We start from the raw sequence: 15,091 nt of genomic DNA on the forward strand, positions 1-15,091 counted from the left end.
GCAATTTTGATGAGGCCTCAGTTGGAAGTGAAGATAGTAAGGAAAGCTCCGATTTTCTTAGGGACTACATACATCATCAAGAACAGTATGTCTGTAGAAATACGAACATTAAGGGTGCTTCTGGTGAGTTCTCAGAAAGAAATGAGTAGCATGTTATTGGACATCGGAGAAGAGGCAATCCTTGTTAAAAACTTTTAGAAAACTTGGCAGAATTAATAGACAGTTTTGGGTAAAAATTAAAATTTGAATATTTAGTTGACAAGATTTCCAAGCAATCTGTGAAAAATATGTTCTGTTTTCTCTTTGCTGCTATTAGTAAAATGTGAGCAGAAAGAGTCAAATTGAGGAACACACTATTAAATAAAAAGAAACAAGAATTTGATGATTTGAAAAATCTCCAGCCTATCCATATTACAAAAGATGTTAAAACATACTCTACAGAGAATGCCTAGAACCTTCAGAGAGAGCATAATCCTGTTACAACTTTCTTTCAGACTTAGTCCCTAACATTTAAGTCTTTAATCCATCTTGAATTAATTTTTGTGTAAGGTTTAAGGAAGGGATCCAGTTTCAGCTTTCTACATATGGCTAGCCAATTTTCCCAACATCATTTATTAAATAGGGAATCCTTTCCCCATTTCTTGTTTTTGTCAGGTTTGTCAAAGATCAGATGGTTGTAGATGTGTGGTATTATTTCTGAGGGTTCTGTTCCATTGGTCTGTATCTCTGTTTTGGTACCAGTACCATGCTGTTTTGGTTACTGTAGCCTTGTAGTATAGTTTGAAGTCAGATAGCGTGATGCCTCCAGCTTTGATCTTTTGGCTTAGGATTGTCTTGGCAATGCAGGTCCTTTTTTTGGTTCCATATGAACTTTGAAGTAGCTTTTTCCAATTCTGTGAAGAAAGTCATTGGTAGTTTGATGGGGATAGCATTGAATCTATAAATTACCTTGGGCACTATGGCCATTTTCATGATACTGATTCTTCCTATCTATGAGCATGGAATGTTCTTCCATTTGTTTGTGTCCTCTTTTATTTCTTTGAGCAGTGGTTTGTAGTTCTCCTTGAAGAGGTCCTTCATGTCCCTTGTAAGTTGGATTCCTAGGCCTTTTATTCTCTTTGAAGCAATTGTGAATGGAGTTCACTCATGATTTGGCTCTCTGTTTGTCTGTTATTGGTGTATAGGAATGCTTCAGATTTTTGCACATTAATGCCAGAAAGTAGAACAAATTATGCAACAAAGTTTTCACTGTAGAAAACGTTAAGCAATCTCCAGAAAATAAGGATTAACTAAAGGAGCATACACAAACTTTTACTCTTGAAAACAAATGGCACTAACATTCTTACTAATGGTCAGCATTAACTCTGGAGATTATTTCCTTAATCGTTGCCAAGACGCTAACAATGAGGACTATGGACTTAGAAAAAATTATGCATTGATTAATAGGACTGAAGAGAGTTTAGAAAGCATTTAGTACACAAACATTTCTCCTCTTATATTGTATATGAAAAAACAGAAGTTCAGAAACAGTAAGTGACATATCCAAGATGCAACAGTGAATTAGGGGCATGGCAAGAAAGAAACTGAAATCCATGACTTCAAGTGAGGCCTTTCCTTTTGAATAATATACTACATTTGGAAGAACAAAAGCTTTGGAGAAAGTTGCTATCAGGGGAATAGCCATCTAACATTCATAAAATAAAATGAGTATAATACTGGAGTTGAATATGACTGTTTAAGAAATTAGTAATGTTTGACTAATAATAGCACTACTGCCTCTATATACAACTTTATTTCAAAGATGCCTCACATATATTCAAAGAGCTATATTTAAAATAGCAAAAACATATTTATAGAAACTTTTAGGTACATAATTGTCAACAGTATTTTAATAATAAAATCTTGTAGAATATTTCTCTACGCCAATTTATGCGATCAAGAAAACTAACAACCTTTATTCGCATGTGGTATGCAAACAAATTTGAAATTTTACTTCATATTTGCATATGGTATGTGAAAGACATAAATTGAATGAATTCCCAACGAATCAAGTTAAAAATAGCCTTTAATTATGTGATACACACTACTTCCTTTGACTAGCCCAAAATTTTAATGCATGAAAAATTAAAATTTACAATAGCATTGTAAATGTCTCATTCAATGGAGAAAAATAAACAACAGTTGAATTATATAAACTGGAATCATTTCTGGAATAGAAATACATTATCATTGAAAGTTTAGGTAGAGCTAGGTAATCTATGAATGAATTTCTAGTCTGCATTGTGAGTCAAAATGATTTGGGAATCTAGAATTTCATTCGCTTTTGTCTCTTCTGGCACAATATTGAGATTCATTTTTTAATCCAAAATTTCATCCAATAAACATTTAAATATATTCAAATCTCTACTAAATTGAACATACCCTGTATAGATGCAAATGCAGGCATACAGATCTTTCTCTTGAATGTGGTTTCTGCTCGATCTCTCTCCTTTCAACAGGTGGAAAGGGTGTTCATTTTATTTCCTAATTTGGTGGTAATCTCAACCTTTTTCATGGCTTTGATTGTCATCTATATACTGATTACTCATAAATTTGAATTCTAGAATTTACCTCTGAGTTCCAAAACCAGCCATCCAAACATTCAATTGATATTTCCACTCCAGCATCAAATATTTCCACTTCAAAGGCATGTAAATCAAATGTTAACTAAACCACCTCCCTGAAAACCTGGTTCTCTTTCACTGTTTTATGTATCACTCAATGCCACTGTACAAATTAAAAAGCCAGGAGTCGACTTTGAAATCTCCATATCTAATGCACCATAAAATATCAGATACTTTAATTATTAAACATCTATCTGATTTTTTACTCCACTACCTCATTATTTTTTTCATTTTTTTCATCAGTTTTACAAGATTTATAGAATATTCCACTACTTTAATACAAGAACTTGTCACTTCTCACCTGGATCATGGTACTATCATGTTAAATAGTCTCATTCTTTTACTCTACAGCCTAATCAGCACAATTTCCACAGCATTGTCAGCAATTTTTTTCTTTTCACTTAATAATTGCTGTTTTCTAAAAATGTGTAAACATATATGTAATTTTATTTAAATGTGTAATTACACCATATGATTTGACAGTCTATTTTTCTTTCTTCTTTGCTTTTCTCCATACTCCGTCTCTTATTACATCTAAATCCACATCATTCCACTCTACTCATGTAGCCTATGTTAAGAAACTAGTACATATTGCACCCTTCCATGTCATTTTCCATGCAAAAGTAAATACCTATACAAGCAAATGTTCATGCATACTTTATAATTATTTATATTTAATTTTAGTGTTCTTTTAAAATTTACCATATTAAATTATTTATTACATTTTTGTGTTTTCCTAAATAACATGTAGGTATTGCTACAAATTAATTCATACATCTCTAATTCATTATTCTCAATGACTACAAAACATTTCCTGGGTTAAGTGAGCAGAAATTTATTCAGGCTTTTTTTATTGACACATCTTCATGTTTTTCTACTTATTATCTACATTGTGATTTTTTCAAACCTGAACCCAATTATATCTACCTAAACACAACCTCTGACCCACAAAAATCTTACACAGAAAAACATAAGGCCTATGTGTTTTACCTCTACCTACCTCCGAAGCCTCATTGACTCCTATACACCTTTGGACACTTTGAGTTACACACACACACAGACACACACATGCCTACACAATTCATTCGGTATCTTCTCTTCCTAAAGAATTGAGTTTTTTGTTACATACCAAGGGATCTTTTGTTTCATTTTTCTAAATAACATATTATCTAGTTAAATGTCCCCCAGAACACCAACCATCAGAATATTGTAATTATTATTACTTAATGTAATATTACATTAACTTGTGTTTTTTGTCATTGTCAGTCTCCTTGATAAAACTGTAATTTTCACAAGTCCAGGAACTTTTTTCTGCCTTTTAGTTTTATATTTATTTCAATTTCTTTGTTTGCTTTTTTTTTTTTTTGATACAAAGTCTCACTCTGTCATCCAGCCTGGAGCGCAGTGGTGTGATCTCAGCTCACTGCAATCTCCCCTTCTTGAGTTCAAGCAATTCTCGTGCTACAGTCTCCTGAGTAGCTGGGACTACAGGTGTGCGCCACCACACCCGGCTAATTTTTGTATTTTTGTTACAGATGGGTTTTCACCATGTTGGCCAGGCTGGTCCCAAACTCCTGACCTCAGTTGTTCTGCCCAACTCAGCCTCCCAAAGTCCTGGGATTACAGTCATGAGTCGCTGCGCTGGGGCCATTTTAATTTCTTTACATCTCTAGTACTTAGTACAAAACACTGAATATACTAGCAGTCAGTATATTTGATGAATAAATTATAATAAATACATAAAGTAAGCACAAAATAAGGATTAAAATATTATGACTACTGAAAATATAAATTAATATTTGAAGAAAAGTTAGAAGAAATAGATTAGTTTCAATATTATATTGAATATTATAAACATTTGCAATTACTAAACATAAATTGGATTTTATAGTTTCTTAATATAAAAGAAGCAGCTTGAAAAAAAAAGTTCTTTAGATTAACCAAAGTTAACTTTATATTATAGTACTTAGATGTAAAATAAATGTTTCTATTTCGTACTTAATGAGTTACAATTTTCTTGAAATTTTTTAACACTCTTTTGAAATTAATATCCCTTGGAAATCAAGACAATAATAATAATTACAACACTTATGAATTCCTACTTGATGGCTGATATTGTTTTATGCACTTCACATACATTATATTATAAACTCTTTACATACCTCAAGGGACAAGTCTATTATTTTCATTTTAATGATAGTGATATGATGGTACACAGAAATTAATGTGGCCAACTTCCTAGAGCTAACAAGTAGAGAAGGCAGAATGTTTAATCTTCCATTTAATAAACTTTTTAAAAAATTAATAATAAACAGCATAGAAAAATCTAAAGATGATTCTCAAATGGTTTATGCTCTATTTCAAATCTCCTCACTGCATATTTATTTTTCTGCTAAGTAGTTTAAGACCCTGTTTCAGTATCTACTGCTGAATCATAGATCTTCCAACTTAATGGCATAAAACAAAACTATTTCTCATGATTTTATGCAATGACTAAGGATAGCTGAGTGGTTCTCAGTTCCTTGCTTCATCAGATGGGGTTATTAATTCAGCTGCATTAAGGTGATAGTTAGACCAGACTGAAAGGTCCAAGAAGGCTTCACTTACAGAGCTATTCCACCAGGCCTTTCTGCATGGGCGCTTTGCTTCTTTACAGCTTGTTGGTCTCAGGAAAGTTGAAGTTCTTACGTGGTAGCTGGTTTCAACAAAAGACCGAAAGTGAAAGCTGCCAGTCCTTGTAAGAGCTGAGCATGGACCTGAAGTTTCTATTGGATGAACCGCATCACAAGGTCAGTCTGGACCGCAGGCGAAGCCAGTCCAGATCCCAGGGAAGGGAAAATGAACTTTTCCACTCGATGAAAGGGGCAATGATTACATGTGGAGAGGAAGATAACTGTGTATGGCTGTCTTCGGGGACTATAGCTCAGTTACATACCTATACTTTATAATTATTTTTCACATATTTGTTTTCCTACTCTTTTGTGGTAGTATTGGAAATAGTAGAATGTGAAAAAGAAAGTATTATGAAAGAACAGAAGTACACAGGAGGTTATGTACCCAAACATTAGTATTTTAATGTGGAATTTGAAATGACCCTGAAAATACTTATTTTTCTTTAGGTTTATACAAGGGCAAGGAAGATTGAGCAACTTATGCCATAGACTAGGGGCAATAAAGAGGAATCTGTGATTTTCAAGTACTGCTTGTAAGTCAATAAAGCTAAAAGTAAAACAAATCCAAACAAAACAGAATCCAAGGTGCTTGATGAATATATGCAGGACAAGAATGGAAAGAAAAGAGAGGGACGAAATGTAAAGGACGTTGAATGACAGGCTGAGGATCTAAACTAGACATTTTTGCCCAGAGCAAGCACTGGGCTTATTATATTAAACTCAGTAGAGACAATATAACTAAGGGGGAATCATCCAGAGGTTACTTTGACTCACTCAGTGATGCCCAAATTTTGTCAAATGTTTAATTGTTTTTTAAACACATATTTTTCTAACCTTGAAATATTATGACAAATGTTTTAGGCAAGGATGTTATTGATAGTGCCAAACAAAATATCTTAGTTTAAATGTTTAGAAAAGTGTCATGCTCAGGGAAAGGGATTAAATGATTTTTCTAAGACTTCTAAAAATATGTATCATTCAGTTAAAATAATATATGTAAAAAGCTCTACAGAATAAATGTTATTAGTATCATTAACTAATAAAACTAATTTAGAGCCTAATATCTCTTACATGAAATCAGGATGAAACAATATTGTCCCATCCCCTATAAACACACTCAGTCAACCTAATCCTGAATAATAGCAGCAATACATACATCACTAAAACCAGAGAATTTGAAAGGTGAGGAATTGACTAACTTATTTGACCCAATTTTAAACTTGTTTTTCATTGCCACCTTCAAACATCTGCAGCTTCCTTACCTCTTTCGGTCTTCATAGAATTGAAGAGAGTTAGAGCCTTACTCTGGATTAGGCTTTGGAATGAGGGAAAAGTCATTTATTAAAATTCTTATTTTAAAATTTTCATTTTTACCCTTTTAAACTTTATTTCTCTTTTAGTTGCTTATAGTCTTTTGGTATGAATGTGTGGTTATTATTATTCCCTTTTAATGAGGTCTTGTTTATTTAAATTTATTAATATATTGTAGTTAACTGTAATGTATGTATTCACTGTTTAATGTGTGATGTGACATTTTAAAAATATGTTAGTTTCCATATTTATATACATATGCTATAGAACATATATTTTATGTTTTCTATATTTGTAATATGGTGTCCGTATGCTTTATTTTATGATAAAATTTGTTTTTTTTTTTAATTCCATCCTCCCCAATTATTTTGGAGAGTAGTACATTGGTCTTTTTCATTCAACCAATGCTTACTTTTACTTAAAAGAAAGAAGAAAAAATAGAGAAATAATAAAATAGAGAAAGGTAAATAAAGAAGGAGATAAACAGGGAAAATGGAAAAGATGTTATGTGTAATACATAAACTTCTATTATTCAATTTATAAAATTAAGAAATATAACAAAATATTTTACTCCCCTCTGTAAAATTATAGATACATCTTAATATTTTAAAATTCATAATATTTTATCAGAACTAGAATAATTCCCTTCTTTTATAGACGTTTGCTTAAGATGTTCTCATTTTTTCAGTCCTACATATTTGGCACAAATTATTTTTGTGACATATATCAACCTTCTTTTTACTCTCAAATGATTATTTTCTTGCTAATATTGTTTTATGTAATAGAAAATTGAAAAGGCAGCGTATAGTTTCCTGGATCCCCACAGCCCACAGCTGGTATCCATCATGCTCTGGATCCCCAAGTTGAATAATTGATGATATGTGGCCTATTTGATTTTGAGGAAATTATATTCTACCTGTGGGCTATTTGCTTTTGCTTTAATAAAGCAAAGGGGGAATGTACTAAAGTTTATTTGAGTTATTTGAAATATATAACTTGAATTTCTACTTATCATAATCTCTTAAAATGTATGTGTAGCCAGGCAGTTTAAGCATTACCATCAATGGAGAACAGGCCTTGAATTTTAAATATCTCTAAAGGCACTATACTAAAGTTTTGTTATTATTTTGGGGTTCAGAAATCATATACCTGACAAAGAGTTTCTTTAGATTTCAGAGGGGTGAAATGCAGATACTGATAAATAGGTGTGATTATGAAAAGCCTAGCAATTGCCACCCACTGTGTTGAGCTAAAATTAACAAAAGACAAATAAATAGCCTACTGGTCGTTGGCTAGCACAATAACATAAATTGATTATTTCAGTGATGCATGCTTTTATATAAGCATAAGAGTGACATAAGCATTTTTAAACAGCTCAAATTATTTGTCAACTGTTGAGAAATTTCAGCTAGGATTTAAAGGAGCGCAACATAAGCAAATCACGTAATAGCCACACATTGGTGACAAACTGAAAATTAAATTAGCCTGGCAAAGAATTGCTCAAAATTGTTAAGTCATCAAATCATCAAATCTCTTCCCAGCAGGGATTTGCTCTGAATAACCCCATGCTTGCTATTCATTCTTCCTATTCGTAATTCTATCATTTCCTCTTTATCCTACTCCCCTATCAAAAATAATTTCTACCTAGAGCACATATATGGAAATCCATAACAAAGCAAGCAAGACACAGGGCAAAAACACAAAGCATTTTAAATTTATTCTGATTGCTCTTCTGATTACAAAGCCCATGTATCTAGTCACATTTTCATAACTATATTTAAAAGCTTTTAAAACCTTGTGTTGATATCTGAGAGTTACTTATAAATGAATCATATGTAAAAAGTTAAAATTAAAATGGCATTCTCTGGTTGTAGAAGGCAAGGAGGCCATTTTCTCTTCTCTCTTCTCACAAGGGTTTTCTTAGAGGCATAATGAATCCGAGTCCATATTTTAACATTTGGAATAGAGATAGACTTCTCTAGGGACGGGGCCCATCATCAGTTTTTACAATGTAGAGATATCACTAAGGTCCAGGCCAGATGACTTCTAAAAATGTAAAAATGGACCTCTGGAATTAACTCATGAAATATACAGGTGACTGTCAACAAGGTGCAGTTCTCTGTCTCAAGAAGGTAAGAAAAGTTGTGCTTTGCTTTATAAAACGTTCGGTTTTGGCTGAATTTCATAATCAGTTTCTCATACTAACTTATGTGCACATAAATCTGTTAATACTTACTTTATCATAATTTTTGTTCTTTCTCTCTTCCATATTGGTACAGAGAGGTTTGTGTGTGGGGGTGTGTGTCTGTTGAGAAGACTGTTTTATTTCCTCTGCATAGCCAAAGATGACATGACTCACAGAATTCCACATCAGTTAATTTTAAAAGTTGAACTTGGCTAGGCACGGTGGCTCACACCTGTAATCCCAGCACTTTGGGAGGCCAAAGGGGATGGATCACCTGAGGTCAGGAGTTCGAGACCAGCCTGACCAACATGGAGAAACCCCATCTCTACTAAAAATACCAAAAAAATTAGCTGGGCTTGGTAGCACATGCCTGTAACCCCAGCTACTCGGGACGCTGAGGCATGAGAATTGCCTGAACCCAGGAGGCGGAGGTTGTGGTGAGTGGGAATGGCACCATTGCACTCCAGCCTGGGCAACAAGAGCAAAACTCCATCTCAAAAAAAAAAAAAAAGTTGAACTTAAAGTTGGGGTAGTACAGCAAGTCCTCAGAAATTCTTACACAAACAATTCTGAGAGATATATTGGTAGGACGCTTAGCTATAAATACATTCTAAAATAAGTCAGTAAGAAGACTATACAATCAGTCAAAACTTCAGATGGAGATTCAACATATTAAGAACATACATTCTTAAAGGCAGTTTACCTAGATGATCTGTAATCTACATTCTTACCTTCCATAATCTACTTTCTAGGAAATTTTCTCCTGAACTATGCAGCACTGTCCACAATTATTTATTGGAATTATTTATTCCTGTAACTGTCTCTTCTACATGATTCTAAAGTAGTGAAAGCCAAAATCTGTCTACCTTACCCTCTGGATACTAAGAACCAAAACCATGCCATACTGTACATTAACATGACTTTGCTATTCCACCGTCTCCATTGACATGTCTTTGCTCTTTCCGGACTGTCCTAGTAAAGCAAATAGTTTGGTTGTTTATTACGGGAACTTCATGAAAGGGCCGCCATCTCTTCAATGGAAAACATTAATAGACAGTTTGTTTTCCACAATTCTTTGAATTGCCTCAAGATCCTTACTTTATGGTTTCCATTAATCCTGGACTGTTGTATCATAATTCTGAATCAATCCCAATCAAGCCTTTACTTTGAAAGATCCACATTGAATGAAACTTTTTTACCTCCAATTTGCAGCTAACTTTTGACCTTACAGTTTTCTTTCCCCATGAGACGTATTGTCAAAGCTTTGTGAGATACTGTTCTCAATCTATATATCTATATCTATATTTAGATATTATATTCCTTTTCATCTGTTAAAATACATATTTGAATGGCTAGCATATCACGTTATCAAAAATGTGCATTAAACAATTTTATGCTTCATAAATGTACAATGATGATAATTATAACTATTCTGAGATCTTTCTGTTAAGTATCATGGGACAGCTGAGAAAACCACAAAAGGAAAGCTTTTTTGTTGTTTCATAGTAACGTAGTAAACTTCACTATCATAAAAAAGTGAAGAGTTTCTTCAAGGAAGAGCAATGTGAGTACTAAACTCATATTTACATGAATTATAAATATATTTACATGAATTACAAATATTTTTCCAATGTACAGGAGGAAGGACAGATCTGACTCTGACCTGAGGGGCAGGTTTGATTCAAGAACAAGTTACTTTTGTAACATAGATTTTATCAATTTTACTTCATACATTTTCTAATCTGTATAATGGAGGGATCTTACAGTACTATTAAGAGGCTTACATGAATAAAAATATGTGAGTGATTTAGAACAGATCCTCATATACAATGTAAATGTTTTATTAGTGTTAACTATTATTATGTTCCTTTTGTAATTTTATCTGTTTAATTTTGACCATTAGCAAGTGGTTTACTAATGTCTTTGTCTCCATTAAGAGGTGTGCAATGTTAAAAAATATACATCAGATTGTGTTAACACAATCTGAGATGACTTTTATTTTCTTCTACTACATTTCTAAGTCAAGTGTTTCTCCCCAAAATGCCTTTTTTCTTTTCTTGTGAACTCTTGCCAACTCCGTCATGATTACTTTATCAATGTTAACAATTAAACACATTTGTGTATTACATAGAAATAGGTTAACTACTGTCTAATTACTGGCATCTTATATTTATATATTTTTCCTGGGTGCCATTATTCTTTTTGAAGACTGTAAGAAAAATTTTAAGACTTTGGAATAAGTAAAGGATATTTTGAATATCTTTACACTGGAATACTAGAGCGAGGTTTGGAGATTGAACATATAACCTTCAAAATTAACAAATAATATGAAACGCATGTGTATTGTTGTCTTAGGTTATTTTACAATGCTCTAGAAATTATAACTGAATAAAACTGAAAGTAAAGCAAACACATTCTATATATAGATATTTAAATTCTGCCCATTAGAAATTTAATTGATACCCTAACCCAAGAAAAAGTCAGTTATATGCCTATTTGCAAATTCATTTTAATATTAAAATTTAAAATTTAAGGATATTTATATACAAATATAATATAAATTATATATAATGTATCTATATATCTCATATTTATATGGATATTAAATATCTATATAGTTGAATATCTAATATTAAATATAATTTTTATATAATTAGACGTATAACTATATCATATATTTATCCAATTACATCTAATGTCTAAATTTTATATCAAATATAAATTTATATATAGCATGTATAAATATATAAGCATATGTATAACAATTTATATGTTATATAAACATATAACATGTTTATATGTATTATATATGCTTATATATGTAAAATTAGATATTAGTAGATATAATTAACTTGTAATTCTCGGTTTCTGCATAAAACTCTAAGAAGTTAATTTGTCAAGATTCATTAATTAGGCTAAAAATGGAAACATCTAGGACCTACAAATGTTTTCTATATTGCCTTATTATATATAATAAATATTACATTTAGTAGTATATCTGAATGAATTGCTGCAGCATTACCAAAAATATTTATCATAAAATGTTTTCAGGCCGGGCGCGGTGGCTCAAGCCTGTAATCCCAGCACTTTGGGAGGCCGAGACGGGCGGATCACGAGGTCAGGAGATCAAGACCATCCTGGCTAACACGGTGAAACCCCGTCTCTACTGAAAAATACAAAAACCTAGCCGGGCGAGGTGGCGGGCGCCTGTAGTCCCAGCTACTCGGGAGGCTGAGGCAGGAGAATGGCGTGAACCCAGGAGGCGGAGCTTGCAGTGAGCTGAGATGGCGCCACTGCACTCCAGCCTGGGTGACAGAGCGAGACTCCGTCTCAAAAAAAAAAAAAAAAAAAAAAAAAAAATGTTTTCATTATATATCTATTAAACTTCTTAATTAATTAAAAATCCCATCAAGAAACTTATGAATGTCTTATTTTTCTACATTAGTTGTTTTGTATTCCTCATATATTTCTCAGGTTCTACAGTTATGCAGATAACTCATCTTGTTATGCAAGTACGTATACCATATACTAAATCTATCCAAGATATAAATTATCAATAAATATCTCTCAATCTACAATCCAAGTATTTTATAATTATTGGATTCATTATCTAAAACTAAAAATATAATTATTTGAGGATATAAGTTATATTTGATAAATAACTGTTTCATTTCGTGTTTCCAAGTCAAAATTATGATAAATAAACTTGAGTTATTAAGAGAACATTCCTAGTTGAAAACTTCAGGAAAAAATTAGGAAACACTTTTCTTCTTCTAGAACCTTGATGTACTATCTGAAGCTCGTAATTCTGATTTTCTTCATTATTTAGTAACAGAAATATTACCATAATTTTGACTAATGCCTGATATTGAGTGTTGACATTAAGTTGTATGACTATTTTTCTGTGATAGATGAATTGTCTGTGTTGTGTAGAACAATACACATACCAGGAAGCATGTATATTGGTCCCATTGGAGCCCCTTTTGTTGGAGAAAATTCATGTCTTTTCCCCATTGACCCATCATTTGGGAGCAGTGTATAGTGATTGGTAGAGGCAGAATCTAGAGAGGGGCCCTCATTCTTTATTTGTAGAACGTAACTGGGGAAGCATCAGCACATGCCATGATGTGGTAATAGCCATGACAAGACAGCAACGTGACATGACAGAACACTGGCTATAGCCTCAGCTATTAACCTCAGCATTTACAATTGAAAACAGAGTCAGATTCTCTCTGGAATAATTAGGAGACAGAAAACCAAGCCTTGTGTTTGACCAAAATTGATTGCCTTAGGCATGGAGCCTGTTTTAATTAACCTTTTTAATAAGCCAAATTTTTGTTTTCTGGGGGGCCAATCTTTAGGGGACTATTCTTGGATAGTTTAAATGTACCACTCAGAAATATATGTAACATGTAATGTTCATCCATTAGAATATTTTAGAGTACCTTTTGCACAGAGTCAAATGTTTCACTTGGTATCAAATCATATTTCATTATATTAATTTAGTGACTAGTAGATTAAGCTGGCAAACTACTTCAGTTTACGGCCAAATAGTCATCTTTCACAGTGGTTACCATGCTTTAAAATTTGATGATGAGGAGAATCTTTCCACTTTTGTTTTATTCTTCTTGCAATAGGCCATTTTTGTTATAAATGCCCCAAGTATTTTACAGACTGCAACCAGAGGTTCTATGTTCTATTCCTCTGGAATATACAATTGACTTAGTACTTACTAGTTCTCTTTAGCTATTGTGAATATACCTATTTATTCTTTAGTCCCTAATAACACAGAAAACAAATCTGGCAATAAGAAGGTTGAGGACTACATTTATTTTATCTTACTGTATTTTTTTGTTCTTTTTAGTTCTCAGATATCTGTTCTTGTATTGCTAGTACACAGAAAGAAACTTTGAGCCTCTCTAAGCAGCATGTTCACTCTTTTGTTACCTCCTGAAGTGCCTCCAATTCATCATGTATATTCTGGGCCAAGTCTGTGTATAAAAAAAAGATAGGAGATGGTATCAGGAAGAACAAATCACAGTTCTGTAATTTATTGGTTGTGTGACATTAAATGAGTCCCTTCACCATTCTGAGCCATGGTTTTCTTACCTAAAAAGCAAAAATAAGATCTACCTCTTGGGGTTTATGTGAGAATTACATAAAGTGTGTGTGTCTGTGAATTTCTGAGTGGAATGACTGACAGTGCTACAGTACCTTAGTGGTACCAAGAAGAGTGCTTATTGTTTTTTGTTTTGTTGTTGTTGTTGTTGTTTTTTCATGTATCACAAGTGCTTTTTTCATCATTTTTTTCAAAGTACCTCATATAAAGGTATAGAATTAGGAATTTTTCAGGTAAAGTAAGAAACGCAACAGCCATTATGGGAAAAAAAATCCATATACTCACTCTTCATTTTTAGCTCAGACACATCAGAACTGACTACATTTCTAATTAAACTTCAAGAAATAATGTTCACATTAAATAAGTCCATAAAACGAAAGCACTGGAAGATCGTTTAAAATATTATTCATAATACTATATTCAAAATGAAAATTTATAAGGCCAATATTTATTGTATTTTCTAAATAATGTTTTCAGAGACAGGATTTGTGCTCCTTTCATTTTGTTTTCGGGGTGAATATATTTGGAAAAATAGCATGGTTTCTTATATCTAATATTTACAAACTGATAGAAATGAAAATCAAATGATTTCCCAACCAATTGTCAATATTCTTAGAAAGTCCCTTTAAATGTATTGTAAAATACATTTTACAAGATATAAAAATATATTGTGGAATATATTTTTAATCTTCTCAGTGTTCATAATCCTGATAAGTTAATAGTATGTAATTGTCAAAAACATTCAAGGATATAAATTTGATTATTTTTTTTTACTTTTCCTGCTCCATTGCAGTTAGTCAAGAACCATTGAATCAAGACATATAGACACAGTACTATAGTTTCCTGTGATTCCTAGAATATCTTCTTCAACAATTATTTGAAGTCTCTTTCTATTCTGTCTCCAACTTATTCTAGCCAGAATCCACATATAGTCACCAAAACACTCTATACTCTCATCTATGTTATTATTCTATAAACTTGTTAAAATCCATGCTATTGTTTAATAATCCAAAAAGATGATAATTGCTGAGTGCAGTGGCTCACACCTATAATCCCAGCACTTTGGAAGGCTGAGGCAGGAGGATCACATTGAGACCATGAGATCACATTCCATCTGGACCAGCTAGGGCAACATAGTAAG

This window comes from Papio anubis, chromosome 12 (genome assembly GCF_008728515.1).
Source record: "Papio anubis isolate 15944 chromosome 12, Panubis1.0, whole genome shotgun sequence".
Lineage (NCBI taxonomy): Eukaryota > Metazoa > Chordata > Mammalia > Primates > Cercopithecidae > Papio > Papio anubis.